This window comes from Chenopodium quinoa, unplaced genomic scaffold (assembly GCF_001683475.1).
Source record: "Chenopodium quinoa cultivar QQ74 unplaced genomic scaffold, ASM168347v1, whole genome shotgun sequence".
Taxonomy (NCBI): domain Eukaryota; kingdom Viridiplantae; phylum Streptophyta; class Magnoliopsida; order Caryophyllales; family Amaranthaceae; genus Chenopodium; species Chenopodium quinoa.
This window is the reverse complement of record NW_018742238.1, coordinates 964,737-986,529: the sequence shown is the minus strand read 5'-3', so window position 1 is coordinate 986,529 and position 21,793 is coordinate 964,737.

Genomic DNA, 21,793 nt, shown 5'->3' with positions numbered 1-21,793 from the left:
AAATCATCATAGTAATTTAACCACATCTCTAAAAAAATCATCAGTCATTTAACCACATCTCTTCAAAAGATTTGTGCATATATATAGTGTTTAGGGGTTTTTGGAGTCCCTCGGGAGAGTTACAATTCCAAGAATGCGCGTCGACCGTCTGTACCTGCAAAACCACGGAAAATCTAGTTGGGTGGAGTTCCGCCTCCGACGATCAAGTTAGAACGTTTTCGGATGTATTAAAGTGCGGAATGTAAAGGTTTTTCTCTCGGATTCCGAGAGAATTTTGCAATTAATATTGCTCGGGTTTTGTGTGTATATTTATGAATCTGTAATAAATGAGGATTTTTCTCTATTTATAGTGAGAGGGGATCAACCCCCCCTTTCATATGCTAGAGTGCCACGTGTCGCCAGAGGATTGGTTCTCTCATAACCCCTCTGATGCTGACACGTGTCAGCACGTGATTAGGCCACGTGGACGTGGTATTTTTACCCTAAACATTTGCCCCTCACAGGTGTGACGTGGCTTGCCACGTGGCACCTGTGACAGGTGTCATGCTCTGAGAAGGTGACGTTTCGTCTCCCCCACCCCTTTTTTTTGAATTTGAATTTTGAATTCAAATTGGGAAGGTGACGGTTCGCCTTCTGGGGTTCCCTATAAGTAGAGACCCCCCTCCTCTCATTTTCACACTTTGCAAATTTTTGAGAAATTTCCCTAAGAGAAAGAAAGAAAGCTCTAATACCGGCTGCTATTTCTTACACAACCGTCTTCCTTTTCCTCACTCATCTGGTCACCGTCTGAGTGCTCTTTGTTTAGAACTTGCTAAAACCGCCTGAGGGTCTTTTGTCACCCCTATCCTTCAATCCACCCACAGCCGGCCAACCGTCTGAGGGTCTTTGGACTGGTTCTATTTGCTTTCAATACACCCATAACCGGTCTACCGTCTGGGGTATCATCAAGCAAGATTTCGAAGAAACGGTTGGGTTGCTCAACAATTTTCAGCTGCTCTTGAAGAGGGTACATCCGAGCTACCGTCTGGGTATCTAGCAAGCAACAAAAAGATTTCCGGCTGCTGATCTGGATAGCCTACTTTCTCCTCACTCAAAGCATCTTCAAGGTACCGTCTCTACCCCTTGCAACTTTTTTGAGTTTTTCCGGTTGTATAGCTTGTAAAGATTAATGGATTCACCCAACACACACACGGCACGACCTAGGACAGTTGTCAGCCAGTCACCGGATACGGCTGAGTCTAGGACTGAGGATGTCGTCTGGGGGTGTTTGGACCACCCTTACTCTTCTGCGAATCCGACCGTCTCTGTTCATGTGCAGGACAGAATGGCTTGGACGAGACGGACGGCTGTAGACCCCGAATACTAGTCAGACGGCTCAGCCGAAGCTCCGGCTGACTTTGTACTTTATGACTAGCCGGGCGTACCTAGCACGCCTGGAGATGATATCTTGGACGATTCTGAGGATACAGGCGACGAAGAGACTGTCCAGCAATCAAACTCTACAGAGTCTACTATGGAACCGGATGCCCCCCAAGAGGATGAGGATGCATATAAATGGCCCTCTATTAACAATCCAACAGAGGCGCACATGACCGCCAGGGATGTGGTCACTCTAAATGCCACCTTACCCGGATTTTTACAAAAGCGCCCGGTTGGGGTAGGATGGGTGATTGTTGTACCGCCTGTAGAGGTAACCGTCGTTTGGGATGCCGATGATTATTTCGGCTGCTATGAGGTGGCGTTCAAAGCCATTCTAAGGGGTTACGACCTTGGCGTTTGGCAGTTAACACCCAACTCTTGGGTGAATATACTAGGATATATAGCCGCCTGCGAGATGCTGGACATAACGCCTAGCTGGGAGGCGTTAGCACATATGCACTACCTCAGCCGTGCCTCAGGTGGCTGGAATGCATGGTATACATTGACCACGCATCCGAAATACATGATGACGCTTGACAAGCCGTCAAAATGGAGCAGCTGGAAGAGCAAGTTTTACATGGTTTCTTCCCCATCGCTGCGTCAAAACCACCGACTGCGTTGCTACAATACACACTCGGCTCTCCTTGGAAAGAAATGCGCCAGTCCTAGAGTATCGGAAGAGGCTTGGACTCAAATAATGGAGACGGGGATCTTCAAGAAGACTTCCCTGCCTTTGGATGACGGGACTTAAGTCATTGTCCCCAAGAACTGGGTCCCTCATCCGGACTGGCTAAATGACGAGGCGTTCCTTTCCGCCTGTGGCCTTAGCACAATGTTTAGCAGACGTATGTTGATTGTCAACTGGCACTTTATGCCGTTTGTATCATTCTTGAATGGCATTTCATTTTTTGATTTTCTTTGTAGAGAAAGGATTAGAGATGGTGCCTCCTGAAAAGACGCCTGCTAAATCTGTTGCACAGATCCGGAAGGATCAGTTAGAGAAGAAGAGGGCCCAACTGGCGGCCAAAGATGATGGGGTAAGCGCCGGCTGAGCTCTTTTACCGTTTGTATGGTTTGAAGTTAATTATGATATTAACCGGCTGTTTTGTTTTCTTTTTCTGACGGGGAGCAAGAATGTTCCTTGTTCTTTAACAAAGATGTTGAAGAGACCGGGAGAGGAGCCCTCCCAGCCTGCTTCTAAATCCAGAAGGGTTACGGCCGGCTGCCTCTGCCTCTACTGGAAGGGCGCCTAGTCCCGAGAGGCCCACCTCTGCAGGATAAAGCCTAAAAGACCTTGGCCTAAGCACAGGGCCGGCTGAGGTTGAAACGAGGGAGCCCGAAATTCCCACAAGCCGGGTGCTTGCTGTAGCGTCCGGCTCCAATGCGGCTGGGGGTGGGATGACCCCTCGGCTTGAAAATCAAGGTACGACTCTCACCTTTGATCCCCCTGGCCGCTTGGGCCTATGCGAGTCAAGTACCAAGCTACCCAATCAGGGGATTCTTCAAGCAACCGGCAGAATGTAGGTGCCGCCTATGCTCAATACTTAACCAATAAATCTATTGATGCAGATGCCTTTTCTCATTGGCCTGACCTCCAAAATTATGCCAAGAGTATGCTAAGGACCCTCACCTGGTCCGAGAAGGAGGCGGTGCCAGGTGTACACCAGGTCAACATAGACCGCATTAACTCACTGCTCGCTGAGGTAATTGACCGGTTGGGGTGCTTTTGTGTCACTTTGTTCTTTTGCCGGTTGTAGCGTAATTGAAAGACTAACCCCTTTCCGGCTGACTTTGCAGGTGATGCTAAGGGTGGACGGTGTTTGGGGGTATTTTATGTCCTTCGGGAGAGTTACAATTTCCTAGCAGACTTCCTTCTTACGCCTGTACCTGCACAAGTAACGGAGACTCCGGATGGGGGTGGGAGTTCCGCCTCCGAAGATTAAGTTAGTATCTTTTCGAAGTGGAATAAGAACAATAAAAGCTTCTCGGTTCGAGAGCGTTTCAGTAGGTTTGGGCTTTGTTTGTTTTTTGTGTGGTTGCAATTAATGTGTGTTTTTCATAAATGAGGTCTACCCTTACTATTTATAGTAAGGGAGAACTGTACCTCAAGTAGGGTATAAGGGACACGTGTCGCAAAGGGATTGCGCCTTTGCAGACCGTTGAAAGATTGACACGTGTTAAGCCTTTATTGGGCCACGTGTCTTAGGGTATTTTCACCCTAAACATCTTCCCCTCACAGGTGAGATGTGGCAAACTCACGTGTCATCGGTGACAGACGTAGGGTGCATGGGGTAAGTGACGGTTCGTCTGCTTCCCCCCTCTTTTTTTTTTTTTTTTTTTTTTTTTTTTTTTTTTTTTTTTGAATTTCAAATTTTCGTGCAGAAGGTGACTGTTTGCCTTCTGCCTCTTTCTATAAGTAGGGTGGCTACCTCTTTCCTCCGCACTTTTTATTTTCAAAAATTTTCAAAAATTTCCTGAGAAGAAGCTCTGATACCGGCTGCTTCTTTCAAGACTTTCGAGCATCCGGTTTTCGCAAGAACTTGACATCTGCCTTCCGGTTGAGTGCGGATTTAGTAAGGTATCGTCTGCTTTCTCCCTCTTTGCCCCTAGATTAAGGACCTCACTCGGCATTTTTCCGCCTCGGTATATTTTGTCCAAAATTTCTGAATTACCCCTACCTCATCCGGGATTTCCCGTGTGAGGTTTTTGAAATATTTCCCTAGTTGTAAAATGCCCTCATCCGTCATTTTGCCGCATGGGGCTGGCTTGGTACAAGTCCAAAAATCCCCCTCATCCGGCGTTTTGCCGTCTGGGATGTTTAATATACTCCCATCCGGCATTGTGCCGCATGGGACCCCTTTGAGCCAACTTTGTTTTTATTCAGACTAGTCATAAGTAACCCCATCCGGCCTTTAGCCGTATGGGGGTGGTTTGATCAACCTTTGCTTTCAAACATCTTTCAAATTGCCCCCATCCGGCATTTAACCGTATGGGGGTAGTTTGAGCAGCCTTGGCTTTTTCTCAAACATCATTCAAATTGCCCCCATCCGGCATTTAACCGTATGGGGGTCGTTTGAGCAGCCCTGGCTTTTTCTCAAACATACAAATAGCCCACATCCGGCTTTTACCCGTATGGGGGTCGTTTGAGCTTCCTTGGCTCAAACTTTGTTTCGAATTGCCCCCATCCGGCGTTTAACCGTATGGGGGTCGTTTGAGCAGCCTTGGCTTTTTCTCAAACGTTGTTTAAATTGCCCCCATCCGGCGTCTAACCGTATGGGGGTTGTTTGAGCAGCCTTTAGCTTTTTCTCAAACATACAAATAGCCCCCATCCGGCTTTTACCCGTATGGGGGTCGTTTGAGCTTCCTTGGCTCAAACTTTGTTTCAAATTGCCCCCATCCGGCGTTTAACCGTATGGGGGTCGTTTGAGCAGCCTTGGCTTTTTCTCAAACGTTGTTTAAATTGCCCCCATCCGGCGTCTAACCGTATGGGGGTTGTTTGAGCAGCCTTTAGCTTTTTCTCAAACATACAAATAGCCCCCATCCGGCTTTTACCCGTATGGGGGTCGTTGGAGATTCCTTGGCTCAAACTTTGTTTCAAATTGCCCCCATCCGGCTTTTAACCGTATGGGGGTCGTTTGAGCAGCCTTGGCTTTTTCTCAAACGTTGTTTAAATTGCCCCCATCCGGCGTCTAACCGTGTGGGGGTCGTTTGAGCAGCCTTGGCTCAAAACTGTTTCAAATTGCCCCCATCCGGCATTTAACCGTATGGGGGTCATTTGAGCAGCCTTGGCTCAAACATTGTTTCAAATTGCCCCCATCCGGCTTTCAACCGTATGGGGGTCGCTTGAGCAATTTCCAGCCCATCTCTGCTAACCCTCATCCGGGACTCCACTGCTTGGGGGGCTTTTAAATGAGCTTCCAATTAAACATGTCTGATCTATTTTTCTTTATTTCAGCTTCAAACACATTCGGAGATTTCCGCCTGTGTAGGTTTCAAGCCACCATCTCAGCAAATTCCAACCTCCAAAGGTACCGTCTGCACCCTTTTTCAATTCTTTTTGTTAATTTTCCGGTTGCATAGATAGGATATGGACCCTTCAATTATACACTCGGCACAGCCTACGACTGCTGTCAGGCGGTCACCAGGCACGGCTGAGTCTAGGACTGGGACTGCCGTCTGGGGGTATTTGGGCGAACCTTCACCTACCTCGAATCCGACCGTCTCTGTTCATGTGCAGGACAGAATGGCTCGGATAAGATGGACGGCAGTTGACCCGGATTACAAGTCCGACGACGCAGCCGAAGATCCGGCTGATCCCAGAAACGAGGACCAGACGGCAGGACCGTCTGGTGAAATTCCTTTGGAAGAAACCCTGGGGACTCGTCAAGATTCCCCGAGTGGTCCGAGCACACCGGGTGACAGCATATTAGAAGACTCTGATTCTAATGCCGAAGGATCCGGCGATGAATCTGCTGGAGAAGGGTCTGGGTCCGAATCTGAAGCCCCTGCACAGAAGGCTGAGCCTATTGTCTGCAAGAGACGTGGTCACCCTTACTGCAACCCTTCCTGCCTTTCTTTTTAAAAGGAAACCAGTTGGGAAGGACTGGGAAATAAGAGTCCCGCCTGTTAATGCAGCCGTCGTATGGACGGACGACTTGGACCATGCCGATGAATTTTTCGGCTGTTATGAGGCGGCATTCAAAGCAGGCCTCCGGTTCCCCCTTCACCCCTGCATCAAGGACATATTGCTGGGGTATGACTTGGGCGTATGGCAATTGACTCCTAACTCTTGGGTCAATATTTTGGGGTACATTGCCGCATGTGAGCTGCAGGAGGTGAACCCCAGTTGGGAGGCTTTTGCACACATGCATTACCTCAGCCGGGCTCCGGGTGGGTGGAATGCCTGGTACACCCTTACCACCAACCAAGAATACATGATGACTTTGGAGAAGCCATCAAAGTGGACCAACTGGAAGAGCAAATTTTATGTCGTCTCTTCTCCTTCCACTTCCCTAAATCACCGGCTGCGGCGGTATAATAAGCACCCGGCATTGCTGGGCAAAAAATGCGCGCTCCCGAAAGTGCCGTCTGAGGCCTGGGACCAAATAATGGAGACGGGTCTCTTCCTCAAAACGACCCATCTGATGGAGGACGGTAGTGAAATCATCGTCCCAAAGTTCTGGGTACCCCTCCCGGAATGGTTCAGGGACGAGTCCTTCTTGTCCCTTTGCAATCTAAGTTCAATGTTTAAAAAGAGTAGGTTCATTAACCCATCCGGTATTCTGACGTCTGATTATGCGTACACGCTCTAACTCGAATTTCCCTTTTTTGCAGGTAAAGCTAAAAGAATGGTGCCTCCTGAAAAGACACCTGCCTTCTCAGCTATTGAGCTGAGAAAGAAGCAAATCGAAGAGAAGAAGGCGGCACTGGCCGCCAAGAATGCTGGAGTAAAACCTCTTCCATTTCTTACCGGATGACATATGATGAACTGCCTTTGTTTCTAACTGATTGCTTTGTTTTGACTATTTTCAGGGTGGAACCCAAGGCATGCCAAAATCACTAGCAAGCATGCACAAAAGACCGGCTGGTGTGATACCCCAGCCGGCTTCAAAAGCTCCAAGGCTGCCGGGTCCACCTTTGGCAGCTAGTCCTGCAAAGAGGACGTCTGACCCTGCCAGGCCAACCACTGCAGGGAAGAGCCTGCAGCTAACGCCGAGTGCTTCGGCGGGCCAGACCCGGATGGGATCTGGCTCAGATGCGTCTGGGGGGGGATGGCACCCCACAGCCTGAACAAGGTAAAACCTCTGCCTTTGACCCCCCCTGGCCGCTTGGGCATATGAGAGTCAAAACTCAAGCAAGCCAGTCTGGGGGCTCCTCTGGCAGCCGCATGAATATAGGCGGCGCCTATGCCCAGTATCTGACAGATAACCCTTCCTTTGCAGACGACTCTACCAGCCGGCCCGACTACAACCAATACGCCAAGAGAATGGTCAAGACTTTGACCCGTTCTGAAAAGGAGGCAGTGCCGGCTGTACACCAGGTTAACCTGGATCGCATCAACTCTCTTCTTGCTGAGGTAAATAACCCGAATGCCCTATGCTTGTCTCAAGCTCTGCTTTTGCCGGATGAGTAGTAATTATCATCATTAGTTCCAACTCCTTTTCCGGTTGGTACCATAGGTGATGCTGAGAGTGGACGGGCTCCGAGTCCCCTTGCGTAAAAAGCAAGAGGAGGTAAGAGACGCTCAGAAGCGTGCCCTTGACCTAATTGACGTTAGTCAATTTCACACTATTAAATATGATTTGGCAACTAAAGAGAGAGAGTTGCAACAGGAGGAATTACTGAAAGAGGCTGTGCTGGCTGGGGATGAGGCCAAGAAGAAAGTTGATGAACTTGAGCTTAAGGTCAAGGACCTCCAGGCTGATCTCAGAGCTCTGGAAGGAGCTGACAAGGAAAATGCCAACCTCCGCCAGAAGAACAGCGAGCTGACTGTCCAACTCACTAATATTCAGGCGGCCCACAAAAAGGAGCTGAACGAGGAACTCAGCCGCCTGATTACAGAGAATGAAGCCGACTGCGAGGAGCGCATGAAGCTGGCTTGGGGCCTCATCCATCCGGACTCTGACTTTGACTATTTCAACCTCCGTTACTTGTATGCTTCTGAAGTTTATGAAGCTCGAGTACTCGGCACTCCTGCCCCTCCTCCTTTCGACGAGTGGGCTGAGAAGGGGTTAGGGTCAGAGCCGGATGGGGTGCCAATGGGAAACCAGCCGAAGCAGCTGCAAGAGCAGACGGCTGAGACTCAGGTTGGGCAAGCTCAAGGGTTGGAGCAGCCTCAGCAACAAGAGCAACAGCAAGATTGATATTTTCTTTTTTTTTTTCGGCCTGCGTGCCGTGTATTTTCGATGTATCTTTCCCGGACAGGGGTCCGGCTAACATTTCAATTAGATTAATATTAATCTATTAACCGACAGTCGGTTTTGCTATCTCTATTATTAGCATTTTTTTATTTATGCATTTTTACAAGTATTTCAGCCGTTCTATATATGCCGGATGAAGAAGAGATACCACAATATGCCCCTGAAATGGCTACCTGTTTACCCCAACAGTAGACTGGCAGTCGTTTCATGGAAGCCGGATGGGGGGACAGTGACTGACCTAACCTTGCCCCGTCTGGTACAATTATATATAGGATGGGATGTAAAACCGTTTAGGTGGTTACGGTGGCCCATTAGGAATTTCATTTTTCCGGATGGACCTCTTTTGGGTCCTTGCCGGATGAATGCTAGATGCAAAGGATCATTCCTAACGGCTGCAAAATTGTTTTAGACAAATGCCGTTGAGTTATTGGATCGCTAGAACAATGTTCCACCCAGAAGGGAGCTGTTCTCTCCAGTGATTCACCCGGATGGACCTCTTTTGGGTCCTTGCCGGATGAATCCTAGATGCAAAGGATCATTTCTAACGGCTGCAAATCGTTTGACAAACGCCGTTTGAGTTATTGGATCGCTAGAACAATGTTCCACCCAGAAGGGAGCTGTTCTCTCCAGTGATTCACCCGGATGGACCTCTTTTGGGTCCTTGCCGGATGAATCCTAGATGCAAAGGATCATTTCTAACGGCTGCAAATCGTTTTAGACAAACGCCGTTTGAGTTATTGGATCGCTAGAACAATGTTCCACCCAGAAGGGAGCTGTTCTCTTCAGTGATTCACCCGGATGGGTGTCACCGGATGACTGCTCTTTTTGGAGCAGTGGTTTTAACAAGTGTTCTTCCATCTGTGTTCTTGCACTAGACAGGTGCAAATACAATTGTATGACTGGAAATTATGTGCTTTCACATTTCAATCCTTAGAAGTAGTACTTTTTCAAGTTATCTACATTCCAGGTACGAGGCAGCCGCATTCCGTCTGGGGTTTCCAGGCGGTATGTGCCGTTTCTAACTTCTTCAAAAATCCGGTAAGGTCCCTCCCAGTTTGGGGTTAGTTTCCCTTGTTCGTATGCCCTACCGGTTGCTTCAAGCTTCCGTAATACAAAATCTCCAACTTTGAGGGGGCGTTTAAGCACCCTTTTGTTGTAGGCCCTCGTCATTCGAAGGCGGTAGATTTCATGACGCAAGGCGGCGTTGCCCCTTCTTTCTGGAAGAGTATCCAGAGACAGGCGCATGGCTTCCCAATTTGCCTCTTCATCATACAACATGATTCGAAGTGTTGGCTCATATAATTCAATGGGAAGCACCGCCTCTGTGCCATATGCCATAAGGAATGGAGTTTCACCGGTTGACCCCTTCTCAGTAGTTCTGATGGACCAAAGAACGTGAGTTAACTCTTCTGCCCAAAGCCCGCCTGCCTTCTCGATCTTTTTCTTTATGCCGCCTGAGATGAGCTTGTTGAAAGCTTCAACTTGACCGTTTGCTTGCGGACGGCCAACGGATGCAAAGTAGTGGGAAATCCCTTGATCTTGCAACCAAGTCTTTAGGACAGGCGTTTCCAACTGGGGGCCATTGTCAAAGACCATTGACATTGGTACACCGAACCGGGTGATGACATTTCTCCAAATGAAGGAGATGACATCCTTAGTTTTGATGCCCTTTACCGCCTCGGCCTCAACCCACTTGGTGAAGTAATCAACAGCCACTAAAATGTATCTTCTGCCGCCTGGGGCAGGAGTGTATGGCCCCAAAATATCCATGCCCCATTTTGCAAAGGGAATTGGGCTGTGAATAGCTGTCAAATCTGTTGCCGGCTGCCTTATCAGCCGGCCGAACCTCTGGCACTTGTCGCATCTTTTCACCAGATCTAATGCATCCGCCTCTAGTGTAGGCCAAAAGTATCCTTGCCGCCGGGTTCTTTTGGCGAGGGTCCTCCCGCCAATGTGAGATCCACAGAAGCTGACGTGGAGATATTCCAGTATTTCCTTGCCCCGTTCTGGGGTAACACACTTGAATAGCGGCTGCAAGTAACCCTTCCGGAACAGTTCACCTTTGTGCATTGCGAAGCTTAATGCTCGTCTTTTAAGAGCAGCTGCTTCGGATGAGGTTTCCGGTAGAGTGCCGTCTACCAAGTAATTCCGGATGGGGTCCATCCAAGTGGAGCTTCGATCTAGAACTCCAATGGGGTCATGTTCAATGCTTTTCTTTTCCATGACTTCCCAGAAGACTGATCTAGGCGTATCACATGTGGCGGAGGATGCAAGTTTGGATAGTGCATCCGCCTGATTATTCTCGGATCTGGCTACTTGACTTAGGTTGAATTCATCAAATGCCCCAGCCTCCTCTTTGACCGCCTGTAGATACATAATCATCACCGGATGGGTGGCCTCGTAGTCACCGTTGTACTGGCTAACGATGAGTTGGGAATCTGAGCAGGCATCAACTTTCCTTGCCCCGACTGCCTTACACATGCGTATACCGGCTAGCAGGGCTTCGTATTCAGCTTCATTATTCGAAGCTTGAAACTTGAATCGTAGAGCATACTCGTATTTGTCCCCCTCCGGAGAGTGAATAATTACACCCGCTCCGCAACCATTCAGCGTAGAGCTCCCGTCTACATAAACCCTCCAAACTTGATCAGTTTTATCCGGCTGTATTGGCCTTGTCATTTCAACGATGAAGTCGGCAAACGCCTGACCCTTCACTGCTCGCCTGGGTTCGAAAGTGATTTCTAAGCTTTGGATTTCCAAAGCCCATTTAATCATTCTTCCGGATGACTCTAAAGTGGTCATAGGCCTTTTGAGCGGCTGATCAGTGTAAACGGTCACCGGATGTGCTAAAAAATACGGTTTCAGCCGCTTGACTGCTTTGAACAAAGCCAGACCGAATTTTTCGATCATGGGATAACGAAGTTCAGCATTCCGGAGGACATGGCTTATAAAGTATACCGGGAGCTGATTACCGTCTCTCTCAGCAAGGAGGACGGCGCTCAAGGAGTGATCCGAGACGGCCAAGTACATGTAGAGAGCCTCCTGGGGTAGGGGACTCACCAATCTTGGCAAAGAATGCAGGTGTTGCTTCAGCCGTTGAAATGCCGCCTCAGCCTCTTCACCCCATTCAAACCTTGACCTCTTTTTGATTGCTTGAAAGAAATACAGGCACTTGTCACCTGACCGGCTGAGGAATCTCCCCAATGCCGCCAGGCAACCGGTAAGCTTTTGAGCCTCCCTGACGGTACGTGGCGACTACATGTCAATCACCGCCTGTACTTTGTCCGGATTGGCCTCTATGCCCCTCTGATCAATCAAAAATCCAAGAAACTTCCCGGACTCAACTCCAAAGACGCATTTTTTTGGATTTAACATGACTTTATGCCGTCTGAGGGTGGTGAGAGTTTCTCGGAGGTCGGCTAAATGATTCGCCTGCAGCTTTGATTTGACAATCATATCATCAATGTACGCCTCCACGTTCCTTCCAATCTGATCATAAAAGACCGAGTTCATCATTCGCTGGAAAGTAGCAGGCGCATTCTTCAACCCAAACGGCATCACCGTGTAGCAATATAGCCCTTGATCTGTGACGAAAGCCGTCTTCTCTTGGTCTTTCTTCCACAAGGGTATCTGATGGAAGCCGGAATAGGCGTCCATGAAACTCATCAGGGCATGGCCGGCTGTAGAGTCTACCAAATGATCTATCTTTGGAAGCGGGTAGCTATCTTTTGGACAAGACCTGTTGAGGTCCGTGTAATCTACACACATCCGCCAGGTTCCATTCGGCTTTTTCACAAGGACGAGATTGGCTACCCAATCCGGGTAGTAACATTGCCGGATGAATCCAGCATCCAAGAGTTTCTTGACCTCGGTTGCTGCCGCCTGGGACCTTTCCTCGCCATGGTTCCGTTTCTTTTGCCTGACCGGCTTCTTCTTAGGATCCACAGCGAGTCTATGTACAGCAAGATCCGAACTTACACCCGGCATCTCTTCTACTTCAAAGGCAAACACATCTTTGAACTCCTTCAGCAAAAGGAGCAAATCTGATCCCAAACTTTCAAACGCAGCCGTTCCAACCTTGACGGTTCTGTCTGGCCGGCTGTCTTCAAGGACAACATCAATTATTTCTCCAGCCGGCTGAGGGCGAAGGACGTTTGTCCTCTCCCCGGACAGTGATTGCTATTGTTTCTCCTTCACAGGCGCCAGTTGGTCCGCCTTCCTCTTTTTACCGGCTGGCTTTGTAGCCGGTAAGCTTTGATCACAGTCGTCAAGTTCAACAATTTCTTTCTCTTGACCGCCTGTGTCAAGCGTTGGTTTGATGTCCGAGAGGTAACACTCTCTCGCCATCTTTTGGTCCCCACTCAAGGAACCGACTGTGCCATCATCCCTTTCAAACTTTATCAACATTAGAGATGGGATGATGACTGCCTTTGAGAGGTTAAGGGTTGGACGGCCAATAATCAGATTGTAGGCAGTCAGCTCTTCTACAACAAGAAACTTGACAACCATATGCCGGCCCTTACCCTTCTCTCCGAACCGGATGGGTAGATCAATCATGCCCACCGGATGTACTACTCCTCCCCCAAAACCTACAAGAGGGTATGAGGCCGGAAGCATGCTACTGGGCTTATACTTGAGTTTCTCCAAGCACCGGTAGCTGATGAGGTCGGATGAGCTCCCGGTATCAATCAAGATCCGGCCAACTCTTTGATTGGCGATTTTGCACTCGATGACTATGGGGTCATCATGAGGCCGCCTGACCTCGCCCCTATCTCTCTCGGAGATGTTAACTTCCGGAAATGAATATTCAGACGACTGGCCCTCATCCACTGAGTTGACCAGTTTCCGAATGTTGTCTTTTGTGCCCCGGATGGTAGGCCCACCTCCCGCAAATCCACCGGCTATGGTCAGGATGGTTTCCTCATCCGTATCCGATTGAGTAGTCGTCTTCTTTGGGGGTGGTCCTCTTGCTTGTTTAGGAGTACCCCTTGACTTGGAAAGATAAGATTTGAGAGCCCCCTCATCAGCGAGCCGGTCGAAGAGCCGCCTGAGGCTAAAGCAACCCTCAGTGTCGTGGCCAATTTCCTCGTGAAAAAGACAATATTTGCTCTTATCCCGGGCGCTTAGAGGACTCTTCATAGGAGACGGTTTTTCAAGATTCAACCGATCCTTTACTTCGTTGAGAATGGAGGCACAGTCCTTGTTGAACTCGTACTTTGGCACATACGGATCCGACCTCTTCCTTTTCTGGAAAGTTTGTCCGGATGAGTCTGCCGCCCATACCCCCTTTCTCTTGTCTTCCTTTTTGGCCGACTGGGTAGGCCGACTCTCTTTTTTATCGGATCTTTTGTAATCCGTTGGAAGTTTAACAGCACACAATTCCACTGCCTGAATGTAGGCCTCCGCCTTCATGAGCGCCTCGTGAAGAGTGGAGACCCTCTTCCTAACCAAGTCAAACTTAAAAGTTGATCCATCTTTTAAGCCTTTGAAGAAATCAGTATAGGCAACGTCATCAGACAATCCATGGATTTGGATCCTCATCAGGTTAAACCGCCTGACATATGACCGGAGCCCCTCTTTGTCTCCCTGTTGTATTGCTCCTAGATCAAGGCTTGTTTTCTTGGCAGGGATGTTCATAGAAAAGTTGGACGTAAACCAGTAGGCCAAGGTCCTGAAATTATTGATGCATCCGGCTGGGAGGTTACCAAACCAACGTTGAGCAATCCCTTTCAACGTAGCCGGGAAGCACCGGCACCATGCGGCGTCATCCAAACCCTGCAAATACATCAGGTTGGTGTATGCCATAAGGTGATCTTCCGGGTTGGTGGTACCGTCGTAGGCGCCTACCAACACGTTTTTGATTTTAGACGGCTGGGTCATCTCGGTGATTTCTCTGGAGAACGCCGTTGGCTGTTCCCCAAGGTTGAGCAGCCGGAGCTGCCAGTCCATAGGCTGGACGGGCGGCTGATGCTGCCCCCCGAAAATACCTGCCTGTGCATAGGGGGATCCAAAGGGCGTATACGGTGTTCCATGCACTGCCGGTTGGATCATATGGGGGCCGGATCGAGCGGAAACCTCGCTCGTCCGGCTGTCATTGTTTGTTCTCGAGTGCCTTCCTGAGGTGGCATTGAAGCTGTCTCGAAAGGTCGATGTTGATGCCGACTCGGATCGCTGAGTCTTTTTATCTTGGATGAGCGTCCGGGCGTCAGAATAGACTTTCTTGGTTCCATCCGGCTGAATGTGCCGGACGGGCTTTCTGACTCCATCTATAGGAGTGTGCATCTTTGAGAAATCAAAGAGCCTAGCCGGCATGTTTGACTTCGGATGCGGGGTAGATGCTCTACCCTTTACTGTTTTGGCTGTCTTTTTACCGTGACGCCTTTCTTCCGCCTGACCCTTACGGGGGCCGGCTGTATAGTCCAGAAGGCCTTTGATCTCTCCTTTGAAGCTCATCATCATATTCATGAGCTCATCTCTGGAGACTGGGGAGTCTCCAGCGGTAGAGGTTAACCCAAGCGGCCCCCTAGTTGGCTTGCTAGGAGCCGCCTGGTTCCCTTCCCGTTCTCTCTTATCTTTGGAACGGGTGTTCTTGGTCCTTAAAGAGCCATCCGCAGCAGTGTAGGCTTCCAAGTCATAGTTATCGGCTGTATCTTGGTCCGAATGGACCTCAACCTCCCCAGTAGGCAGATTGCCTTTACCAGGTAGTATAGGCTCAGATGTCATCTAGAAAGTACTCTCCCCATAGACGGCGCCAGATGTTTGGGGGTATTTTATGTCCTTCGGGAGAGTTACAATTTCCTAGCAGACTTCCTTCTTACGCCTGTACCTGCACAAGTAACGGAGACTCCGGATGGGGGTGGGAGTTCCGCCTCCGAAGATTAAGTTAGTATCTTTTCGAAGTGGAATAAGAACAATAAAAGCTTCTCGGTTCGAGAGCGTTTCAGTAGGTTTGGGCTTTGTTTGTTTTTTGTGTGGTTGCAATTAATGTGTGTTTTTCATAAATGAGGTCTACCCTTACTATTTATAGTAAGGGAGAACTGTACCTCAAGTAGGGTATAAGGGACATGTGTCGCAAAGGGATTGGGCCTTTGCAGACCGTTGAAAGATTGACACGTGTCAAGCCTTTATTGGGCCACGTGTCTTAGGGTATTTTCACCCTAAACAGACGGCATGAAGGTCCCCTTGTGGAAGAAGAAGGAGGAGGTAAGGGATGCCAATAGAAGGGCAGCTGATCTCATAGACGTTACTCAATACAACACTTTAATGTATGAGATTAAAACTAAAAGCCGGGAGATGAAACAGCAGGAGCTAATCAAGGAGCTCACGGCTGCTGCTGACACGACCAACAAGAAGGCGGCCGACTTTGAACTTCAAGTTAAAAATCTCCAAGCTGATGTCAAAGCATTGGGGAAGCTGATAAGGAGAACGTTGAGCTGCGGTCAGAGGTCAACCATCTAAAGAATGAGCTGGCCCACACCCAGGCGGACCATAAGGAAAAGCTGGCGGCTGAGCAAGACCTTCTAATCTCCGAGAATGAGCGCGACTGTGAAGAGCGCATGAAGATGGCCTGGTCTATGATCCACCCAGACATCGACTGGGTTTTCTTTGACCTACGGTACAAGTACGCCACTGAGGTGTTCGATGCCCAGGTTCTCAGAACAGAGAAGCCCGCTCCCTTTGAGGAATAGGCTGGCATTGCCGAGGAAGAAGAGGAGGAGCAGGCGGAAGAACAAGCGCCGGGTGAGGCTAACGAAGCTCAAGCCCAGCAAACTCAAGACGCTCCTCCTTCCGGCTAGGGCCAGACGTCTCAGCGTCAGCAGCAGTAACTTAATTTGTTTCTTTTTTTCTACCTCCGGCCTGGGAGCCGTGTACTTTTGATGTATCCACTTTCCCCGGACATAGGTCCGACTGGTAATCATTTCTATTAATATATTTTGCCGACTGAGTCGGTTTTGCCTTTGATATAATTTGCTTCAATTTTTGCAATTTTTTCTAGTATGCTCGCACAAATCTTTTTTCTTTTTACAATTTGATTCGGTACATGCGGTATGCCGGATGCATTGGCTCTGTCTGCCCCTGAACGATTGTTTGCTAAATATTACCCAACTCTAAGCAGGCAGCCGTCCAAACAAGCATCCGGACGGAAAGATAGAGTATTTAAAGAAGTAGAATTATTCTAAGTTGGATTAGTAGACGGTGCCGGCTAGGGCAAACCTAGATTATTCTTTTAGCCGGCTGCGGGTTACCCTTTGGGTATTCGTCATTGCCATTTGTTGGGATGCAGGCGGCCAATGGCCGGGCGTATGCATCATAACCAAGTTATGAATTAATTGCTAAGGTTTTGACCTTGCTTAATTTGGGTTTGTAACCGGCTGTAGTGCTTTTAGGCAAAGACCGATTACATTTGACCAAGATTTTAGTTACCGTTTGTGTTGCTTTGAAGCAACGACCGGTTGTATCTAGGTTTCAATTGTTCATTCAAACGGCCCTGAGTTATCTTTAACCTGGACAGTCGGTTAAAGCCGCTTGAGTTATGATTTATAGAACAATGTACCACCCAAATGGGAGATGCTCTCTTTGATGAATTCACCCAAATGGGCGTCGCCGGTTGCCTGCTCATGTGGGAGCAGGCGGTTTAAAATATATCCGGCCATTGGCCTTATAAATAGCTAAGTTTGATATTTAGCCTACGTCTACTCAGTTTAGAGCATACGGTTGCCCGGTTGTGCATTGCACAAATGGGTCTTTGTACAAAAGACAAAGAAAATAAAGCATTCTTTCATTAATATACTCTATTTACAAAGATTTACAAGTATTTAGAAGTAGTGCTAAGAAGTATGTGCTAAGAAGTATGGTTTCAACTTCTTGATTGCCATGAACAGGGCAAGGCCAAATTTTTCAACCAAGGGGTACCGCAGCTCAGCATTTCGAAGAACATGGCTAATGAAATAGACTGGGAGTTGAATGTCGTCTCTCTCAGCTAGGAGAATGGCACTGAGGGCATGATCTGAGACGACTAAGTACATATAGAGAACCTCTCCTTCTAGAGGGCTGACCAGCCGTGTCAATGAGTGGAGGTGCTCTTTCAATTTCTAGAATGTCGCCTCAGCATTTTCCCCCCATTCGAATCTAGTCTTCTTTTTTATTGCCTGGAAGAAGTAGAAGCACTTGTCGCCTAACCGGCTGAGGAATCTCCCCAATGCCGCCAGACAACCGGTAAGTTTTTGGACTTCCTTGACTGTGCGGGGTGACTTCATGTCAATTACCGCCTGTACCTTTTCCGGGTTGGCCTCTATCCCCCTTTGATCAATCAAAAATCCGAGAAACTTCCCAGACTCAACACCAAAGACACACTTTTTGGGATTAAGCATGACCTTATGCCGCCTGAGGGTGGTGAAGGTTTCTCAGAGGTCAGCAAGGTGATCCGTCTGTAGCTTACATTTGACTATCATTTCATCAATGTACGCCTCCACATTCCTCCCAATTTGATTAATGAAGACTGTATTAATCATTTTCTAGAAGGTAGCAGGCGCTTTTTTTAGCCCAAACGGCATCACCGTATAACAGAATAACCCTTGATCAGTGACGAATGTCGTCTTCTCTTGATCTTTTTTCCACAAGGGTATCTGATGAAAGCCTGAATAGGCGTCCATGAAGCTCATCAAGGCATGACCGGCTTTAGAGTCAACCAGACTGTCGATCTTTGGAAGTGGATAGCTATCCTTCGGACATGCCTTGTTCAGATCTGTGTAATCAACACACATCCGCCAGGTACCATTCGGCTTTTTAACAAGGACAATGTTTGCTACCCAATCCGGGTAGTAGCATTGTCGAATGAACCTAGCATCAAGCAGCTTCTTTACCTCGGCGGCTGCCGCCTGAGATCTTTCCTCGCCGTGATTCCTCTTCTTTTGCCTAAATGGCTTCTTTTTTGGATCCACGGCGAGTTTGTGGACAGCAAGATCCGGGCTGACGCCTGGCATCGCTTCCACTTCAAAGGCAAAAATGTCTTTGAATTCTTTCAGTTGTTGGTGCAAATCTGCGCCCAACTTGGCAAAAGCAACCGTCCCCACTTTAACAGTTCGTTCCAGACGGCTGTCATCTAGAACAATGTCAATATTTTCGCCACCCGGCTAGGGACGAAGATCATCTAATCGTTCCCTGATTAGTGATTGCTATTGCTTCTCTTTTTTTACGGCCACCAGGTGGTCCGCCTTTCTCTTTTTGCCGGCTGCTTTGTGAGCAGGCGCGGCTTCCTTGAAGTCATCAAGGTCAATAGGCTCCTTGCCTTGGCTGGCTGCGGCCATAGTAAGCTTGACGTCTAAGAGATAACACTCCCTTGCCGTCTTCTGATCCCCATTCAGGGAACCCACTGACCCATCATCCCTCTCAAATTTGATCAGCATGAGGGATTGGATGATTACTGTCTTGGACTCGTTGAGGGTTGGACGACCCAAAATCATATTATAAGCGGTCAATTCCTCGACCACCAAGAATTTAATGACCATGTGTCGTCCCTCACCCTTTTCTCCTAGCCGGATGGGTAGGTCAATCCTCCCTACCGGATGCACTACCCCTCCCCCAAAGCCAAATAAGGGGTGAGAGACTTTGTGCATGCAGCTAAGATTTTACTTGAGCTTCGCCAAGCACCGATAGCTTATGAGGTCAGACGAGCTCCTGGTATCAATGAGGATCTGGCCCATTCGTTGATTGGCAACCTTGCACTCGATGACTATGGGGTCATCATGAAGTAGCCTGACCTTGCCCCGGTCTTTCTCAGAGATGACGACCTCAGGAAAGGTGTCTTTCGACGCCTGACCCTCATCCATTGAGTTGACCTCCAGCTTTCTAATATTGTCCTTGGTGCCCCGGATGGTAGGATCCCCTCCCGCGAAGCCTCCTGCTATAGTAAAGATCTGCTCTTCATCAGTGTCAGAGCTTATAGTAAGGTTGTCAGGCTTCTTGGACGGCTGTCCATTGTTTGCTTTGGGGTTACCCTTGGACTTCAGCATATAGGACTTCAAACCCCCCTCATCAGCCAGACGGTCCAGTAACCGCCTGAGGCTATAGTAGCCATTGGTGTCATGGCCTATATCCTCATGCAAATGACAGTACTTACTCTTGTCCCGGCTTTTGATAGGACTTTTCATTGCAGCCGGTTTTTCAATGGTACGGTCAACCGGTCTTTGATCTCCATGAGGATGGAGGAGCAGTCCTTATTGAACTCATACTTGGGGACGTACGACTTCAACTCTCTCTTTTTCTTCTGGGACGGCTGACCAGAATGGTCCGCCACCCTGACCTCTTTTCTTTTCTTACTCTCTTCTTTTTTAGCCGGCTGAGCAGACCGCCTCTCCTTTTTGTCGGACATTTTAGGGTCCGACGGCTGCTTGATGTTACAGAGCTCCGTCGCCTGTATGTAGGCTTCGGCTTCCATCAATGCTTCTTGGAGGGTAGCAACCCTCTTTCTGACCAGGTTGAACTTAAAGGTCGACCTGTCCTTCAGACCCTTGAAGAAGTTTGTGTAGGAAACTTCGTCAGACAACCCTTGAATCTGAATTCTCATCAGATTGAACCGCCTGACATAGGACCTTAGTCCTTCCCTATCTCCCTACTGAATAGCCCCCAAGTCAAGGCTTGTCTTTTTGGCTGGGATGTTCATACAGAAGTTGGACACGAACAGGTATGCAAGCGTCTTGAAGTTGTTGATGCACCCGGCTGGCAGATTGCCAAACCATCGTTGGGCTATGCCCTTCAATGTTGTCGGGAAGCATCGGCACCAGGAGGCATCATCCAACCCCTGTAAGTACATGAGGTTGGTGTAAGTCATTAGGTGGTCTTCCGGGTTGGTGGTACCGTCATAGGTACCAACCAACACGTTCTTAACCTTGGCCGGCTGAGTCGCCTCGGTTATCTCCCTGGAGAACGCCGACGGCAATTCCCCAAGGTTTAGCAGCCAAAGCTGCCAGTCCATGGGCTGGACATTTTGTGCCGCCTGACCCCCAAAGAGGGCCTGCTGCATGTATGGTGATCCATACGGCATGTATGGCTATTGGGGCACATACGGAGCCGGTTGGATAATCTGAGGGCCAGTTCGTGCGGACATGCCGCGTAACTGACTCTCTTGGTTTGTTTCCGAATACTTCATTGAAGTATTCTGCAAACTGTCTGGGTAAGTCGATGTTAAGGCCGACTCAGACAATTGCTGACTTGCCTTCTGCTGGATTAACATCCAGGCATCTGAGTAAGTCCTTTTTGACCCATCCGGCTGAACTTGCCGGATGGCCTTACTTTGCCCTGATTAAGGGAAACGAAGTTTGGACAGGTTGATCATGGGCACGTCCGCCCCTTTTGGTTTAGGGTGAGGAGTAGGCACACGATCTTTCACATGCTTCTTCTCGGAGGGAGAAGGGTTCTTGGCCGACTGACCCTTGTTGGTGCCAATTGACTTGTTTATTAGGTCCTTGATCTCCCCTTTGAAACTCATCATGAATTTCATGAGTTCATCTCTAGTTACTGCAGCACCCTCCGTCGCCTGGGGTCGCCCAGCCGGCTTAACGGTTGGGCTGCTAGGACTAGCTTTGTCTTTGCCCCGTTCCCTTGTTTCACTGGAACGGGTGCGTCTCGTTCTGAATATTGCTCGGGTTTTGTGTGTATATTTATGAAAGTGTAATAAATGAGGATTTTCCTCAATTTATAGTGAGAGGAGACCAGTTCCCCTTTCATATGCTAGAGTGCCACATATCGCCAGAGGATTGGTTCTCTCAGAACCCCTCTAATGCTGACACATGTCAGCACGTGATTGGGCCACGTGGACAGGGTATTTTTACCCTAAACATATAGTGAATGTAAGATCTCAAAAATATACTAAGTGGATAAGTTTGAACATTCGTGAAATGTGTTTAAAAATATTAGAAGGAAAGCAATCATATTTTAGTATTTAGCTCACAAATTACAACAGCAGTAGTGGCTGTAGTTTAGTGGTTAGAATTCCACGTTGTGGCCGTGGAGACCTGGGCTCGAATCCCAGCACAATATTTGCTGATTCTCAAAAACAAAACAAAAATCAAATCACGAATCTGAATCCCTATTTATTTATTTATTTATTTATTTTTTTTAAAAAAAAAAAAATTCCATCGTTGACACTTTGTCAACTACAAATATCCCAGAAATTATTTTTCACTTTCTCTTTCTCTCTCATCCTCCTCCTTAAAATTTATTCTGGGTTGGTAGATTCACCTTCATTCCATTCAGCAATCTTAGGTATGACGCTAATTGATCAATCATCTTTAAGCCGATTTCTATTATACATTCGAATGTACCTTACTACTACAACTACTTTTTTTAAAAGAGTTACTAGTGAAAAAATAAAGGGTTGTATTCAAATGTATAATGGACATCCTGATAGATCAATCCCTTCTTTTTACATTTTGTATATATATTATTTCATTTCT